The 6000-nt window shown below is 40.2% G+C and overlaps 1 protein-coding gene across 1 annotated transcript in view; it reads right to left on the reverse strand.

Moving 5' to 3' along the window:
* CUNH1orf146 (chromosome unknown C1orf146 homolog) overlaps positions 1 to 5782 on the reverse strand; it is a 35388-nt gene extending 29606 nt beyond the window's left edge. Inside the window, exon 1 of the mRNA XM_045895389.2 lies at positions 5468 to 5782. The gene's annotated coding sequence lies outside the window, so the exon portion shown is untranslated. The remainder of the gene's footprint in view (positions 1 to 5467) is intronic.
* Positions 5783 to 6000: the final 218 nt, after the last annotated feature.

A 6000-nucleotide genomic window follows, 5' to 3' on the forward strand; every position in this document is an offset into this window, starting at 1 on the left:
GCCCCTCCCCCCACTCATGCTCTGTGTGTCTCTCTCTCAATAAATAAATCTTTTTTTTAAAAAAGAGAATTAATGTATTATTGTGCATAAAGCACTTAAAGGAGTAGAGCACATATGTGAAGTAGTCATTACTGAAATGCACTTTGCAAACAGTAAGCTTCAATAAATGTTAATTACTACTATTAAACAAGAGACATGATACACCTAAAATTGTTATTTCTAAATGTATAATTTTTATTTTTTAAAAAGAGAATGCTTGTGGTCAATGTAGTAAAAGGAGAGCTGGCCCTTGTTTTATAAGTAACAGAATTTGATGTCTGTTATTTCTACTCCTCTTAGAATGCTCAAATCCTATGGTTACTTTGTAGTTTAGATTATGCCTCAACATTTCCACGAAGAATTCTCGGACTATATTTCAATTTTTGGTCTCCTTCCATACTAGTCCCACAGTAGATATTTAATAAACATTATGTTATTTAACTGGGTAACCAAGGAATCCATATCCCAGGCTTCTCCTTCCAACACAGACTCCTTAGGGAGACAAGACGGGAGACAGAAAGCTGAAAGGATTTCAACTTGGTAGTAAAATTAAAGGCTGCACAGAGTGGAGACATACTAACACAAAAGATCAGTTAGAAATGGAATGAGAGGGCACTTGGGTGGCTTAGTCAGTTAAGCGTCTGCCTTCAGCTCAGGTCATAATCTCAGGGTCCTGGGATCAAGTCCCACATTGGGTTCTCTGCTGAGCAGGGAGTCTGCTTCTCCCTCTCACTCTCCCTCTGTGCTTTCTCTCTCTCCTTCTGTCCCTCTCAAATAAATAAAATCTATAAAAAAGGAAATGGAATGAGAATGGTGTATAAATATATTTAAATATATATATTAGTGTGTGGAAAGCTCAAAAGAGAACACAAGCAACTGAGCACTAAATTTCATTTTTGGCTGGGTTTTGAACAACCAATGTGAAAAGGAAAAGAGAATATGTAATTTTACATTTCAGGAAATTCTGGCTGAGAGAGGATGGCACCAACAGTCACGTACACCTTTGGGTAGTATGGACATCTTAAGAATAGTTAAGTCATCCAATCCATGGACAAAGTATATCTTCCATTTATTTGTGTTTTCTGTAAAGGGCCAGACAGTAACTACTTTAGGTTTTGTGGGCCACACAGTCTCTTGCAATGACTCAACTCTGCCACTATAGCATGAAAGCAGCCAGTAACAGACAAAAAGTAAACAAATTAATGTGTTTGGGTTTCTTAAAATTACATTTAAGGATACGAAGATACGAATTTCACATTAATATTCATGCATCACAAATATTTTTCCAATCACTTAAAACTATAAAGAATTATTCTTTTTTTTTTTTTTAAAGATTTATTTATTTGAGAGAGAGAGAAAGAGAGCACAAGTGGAGGGAGAGGGAGAGAGACAATCCTTAAGCAAACTCCCCACAGAGCCCAATGCAGGTCTCGATCCCAGGAACCTGAGATCATGACCTGGAGCTGAAATCAAGGGTTGGCTGCTTAACCAACTGAGCCACCCAGGCACTCCTATAAAGAATTATTCTTAACTCCAAAGGTGGAGGGCCAGATTTGACTCCGGGGCCATAATTTTCCAAGCCCTCCCTAAGGCATTCATGGTATATCATGATCTTGGTTCTCTCCTATACATCTAAAATGGTACTAGATTTGTACCATTCTTGGAAGAAATGAAAAAAGAATCACTCAAATCATGTTCTATAGGTTTAATTCTCTTATAGAATCCAGTTAAGAATGGCTGCATTTTAAGTGATAAAAATTAAGAGTTTAAAAAAAAAACTGGTTAGGATATGAAGCACAAGGACTCTTACACATGGGTAGCTGAAATGTAAACTAATATAACCATTTTGGAAGATAATTAGGGATTGTTGGGGTAATCTCTGATGGGCCCTCAGTGTCCCTGCATGTTTTTTTCTGAAAATGCCAAGAATATCAGGCCCTGACTCTTTACCCAGGTCATTTTTCATTTGCAATGAGCAACACTGAGAAATGCATTGAGCAGGCTTATCACCACTCATTATTAAGTGTTCCTCTCTGTTAACGTAACCAGTTACCTGTGTGTCTAAGTCCACTTGTGTTATTCCAACACGTCTACCTCTTGTGGATTTGGAAGCCAAGGAAACCATTAGGAACCTAAATCTTTGGCTACTACTTTTGCCATAATTTTCTTTTAAATCCTGTGTCTGGTCCAGGCATCAAGCATCTTCTGCCAGAATCAAATAAACAATATCAGGCCAACTTGTTAGCTTGCAAGTAGGATAAAATCTCAGACTTTTCAGAGTTCTTGACAGGAAGTATCTACCAAAGTTGAAGATACACAACCAGCAATCAAACTCCTAAGTTTATACTGAAAAGAAATGCATACAACGTGTATTAAAAGATTTGTACAAGAATGTTCATAACAGCATTTTTAAACTTTATTCCTCATACTCTTGCTTAAATCTTTAATCTATCTTTCAAGGCTAGAATGATTCATGTGGTAATGGATTAGAGTTGGCAACATCAGTATGAAATCACTATCAGCTTAACAGAAATACAAATGAATATATATAGAAATACTCATAGATGTGTGGTCATACATGGATTAGTACACACAAGTATGTATTTCTTTGCTCTGTTATCTGAGAGGGGCCTAAAAGAAATGATACTTTCTCAGCAACAATCACACCTACCAGTCAGACTTTGGTTTCTAGTACCATTCTCCAATAAAAAGAAGCAGGGCTCTTTGGAGAAATGGCTTATTCTAGGACTGGGACAATAAATATACAAGCTGAGCCTAGAGTATTCTGTAGTGACAGAAAGGAAGGAGGTGATTAAAAACAAAAACAAAGGAAAAACTTACATTGAGATGAATATGACAAAAAGAGTAATCAACTGAAAGAGACTCCTACAGCCAAAGCTGGAACAATGTGAGTAGCAAACTAAGTAAAATAATATAATTCAAAGTATAAAACAAATATCCACACATCCATACTGATATAAAGGATTGAGTAAATTAATAAATGGGGGAGAAGAGACAAATCTCCTGACACTGCCTCCAAGAGACACTGGAGAAACATGATAGGTACTACCTCAGCCAGGTGGCAAGAGTCATTAAATAGTCATCAATCACGTTGACAGTATGTACCACTGATACAATGTAACCTTCCTCTCAATAATCCATAATCCTAGTCCTACCATGAGAAACACACCAATTCCAATAGTAGGGCATCCTATAAAATACTTGACCAGCACTCCTCAAAGCCATCGAAGTCATCAAAAACAAAGAAGGTGTGAGAAACTGTCACAGCCAGGAGGAACCTAAGGAAACATTGTAATTAAATGTAACGTGCTATACTGACTGGAATCCTGGAACAGAAAAAAAAGGACATTAAGTAAACAACTAAGGAAATCAGAATAAACTATGAAGTTTAGTTAATAATAATATAATAATAATGGTTCATTAATTGTGACAAATGTACCATATAATACAAAATGTCAGTAATGGGGAAACTAAACAGTATGTAGGAATACTGTGGACCTCAATTTTTCTGTAAATCTAAAACTATTCTAAAAAATAATGTCTATTAAAAAAAAAAATCCTGCCTCTCCTTCAAGGTCCATTAAAAAGCCTATCTCCTGCAAGAAACTATCCCTGATCCCCTCCAACTTAAATGAGACCTCTCCTTCCTTCCACCTCACACCAGCTCTGCTGAGCACCTACCATATTTTGCCCAACAAAATGATTTATAAACAGGTTTCATTTCCCCTAAATCATAAGCATCTTAACATCAAGTTTATATTTGTCATGTTATTTAATACAAAATTAGGTTGAAGCAAAATTGAGAAACCAACTAATCAAGATGAAAGTCACATTTAGTTACGGTTAGTAAGTCCTAAGGCAGTTTCATTCTACTCCTGAACAACTCTAATAATTAGAAAGTTCTTCCTGCTGGTCTGAAACCAAATGTTCTATAATTTCCTCATTTATTGCATGAATGAATGAATGACAACGAGCTCTATGAGAGCAGGGAACACCTTCTGTTTTACTTAATACTGTATCTCCAGCACCTTGCACGCAGTAGACACTCAAAAAACACTTGTTTTGGGGTTGCCTGGGTAGCTCAGTTGGTTACGTGTCTGCCTTCGGCTCAGGTCATGATCGCAGGGTCCTGGGATCCTGTCAGCAGGGAGCCTGCTTCTCCCTCTCCCTCTGCCCCTCCCCCCTGCTCATGCTCTCTAATAAATTTTTTAAAAATCTTAAAAAAAAACCCAAAACCACACATTTGTTTTTGAATGAGTAAATGGCTACCTGGCTAGGGAAAGGGCTGTAACTTTTATTTCCCCTCCCATACAATTTAATTTACTGTTTAGCTAATGACCACCCTCCTGATAATATACTCACATAATATATAGTCTCATATGTAGGTTTTACGAACAATTTAAACTAATTTAACTGAAGCTATGAGGTTTAGTAATTTTGTGCAATTGCAAGTGCGAAAGGAACTGCGATCATTAGATCCCCAAGGGTGTACAATTAACGACTAGAAATGAATCAAAAACTACGGCTGAGGCGGCAAGGTCGCCCCCGGAACGTCTGGGGAAACGCTCCTGGACTAGCAGCCAGGCCCGCGGCTCATCCAGTCCACAGCTCCGCGACTCTGGGCAAACCACCGCACTTCCAGTTGGCCTGCTTCCTCGTCGGAAACTAAAAGGCTCGGACTCAAGGCGTCTTTTTTTTTTTTTTTTAAGATTTTATTTATTTATTTGAGAGAGAGAATGAGAGAGAGCACATGAGAGGGGGGAGGGTCAGAGGGAGAAGCAGACCCCCCGCTGAGCAGGGAGCCCGATGCGGGACTCGATCCCGGGACTCCAGGATCATGACCTGAGCCGAAGGCAGTCGCTTAACCAACTGAGCCACCCAGGCGCCCATTGGACTCAAGGCGTCTTAAGTCTTTGCTGATTCCAAGGCCCTAGTATTCTCAGCTATTAGGGTTTTGTTTGTTTTTCTCAAGTTTTCAAATTCAAATCGGTTCAACCCTGCACAAAAACCTCCCGTAGATCGCGTTCCCGCTCAGTCACCTCAACTGACAAGTGATCTTCATGGCCGCGTCCATTCTTGAGATTCTCCCCCCCACCCACCCCGGGGCAGTTGGGGGGAACAGGTTACAAACAACAGCTAACGTAAATAAAATATAAATTCGCAGGCTGCACGACGACAGGGCTTCTGAAAAAGAAACACTTCTACAACCCTACATGAAAAAATGAGGAAACCCCTTTCCACACAACTCTCGAAGGAAGAAAAGAGTGGGGCGGATCCTCTCTCACTCCGCCAAAGCTCTGAGGTAAAGACTGCACCCCGGCAAGTCTGAGGAAAAAACACAGCCGCAGGAGAAGGAAGCAAGAAAAACGTTAAGAACCAGGTCCTCGGTAGCCGCAAACACACCTACCAGATCAGCGGGTCCCTGGGGCCACGTCGCCTCCCAAACTTCCAGAACGTTCCCCCAAGTCGCCGGAAGCACGGGGGGCGGGGCACAGAGGCCCAGGCGCGTTCGTGGCTACTCCAGCCGCGGTGCGCGCGCTCCACCGGCTGAGCTTCCGCGCAGGCGCAGACCTCGCTAACGATGGCCCCGCCTTTCCTACTCTTTAGCTTGCAAGGTTTTCACCAACTGCTTGCTAAGTGGTTAGGAAAAAGTGGAGGGGTTAGCTTGTTTTTTGCGTTTGACTTAGTCGCCTGGAGGTGACTCTTCACAACTTTCTAAAATGCAGGCTCAATTCTTTTACTGTTATTGACAATATGAAATCAAAGTGGCCTCAGGTTTATCCAAATTATGAAAAAATAAAGACGCACATTTTCATTCGTGGCCGTTAAGTATAACGTAGTAGAAGCCTGTGTGTTTACTCCTTTGGAATCCATTGCTTTCAGACCTGACCGCAACTCAGCAAATTATTAAGTGCTGGTGTTCACAACTGTAAAAATTGA

This window comes from Mirounga angustirostris, unplaced genomic scaffold (assembly GCF_029215605.1).
Source record: "Mirounga angustirostris isolate CCGP_5_RB_7025 unplaced genomic scaffold, mMirAng1.0.hap1 SCAF_4, whole genome shotgun sequence".
NCBI lineage: Eukaryota > Metazoa > Chordata > Mammalia > Carnivora > Phocidae > Mirounga > Mirounga angustirostris.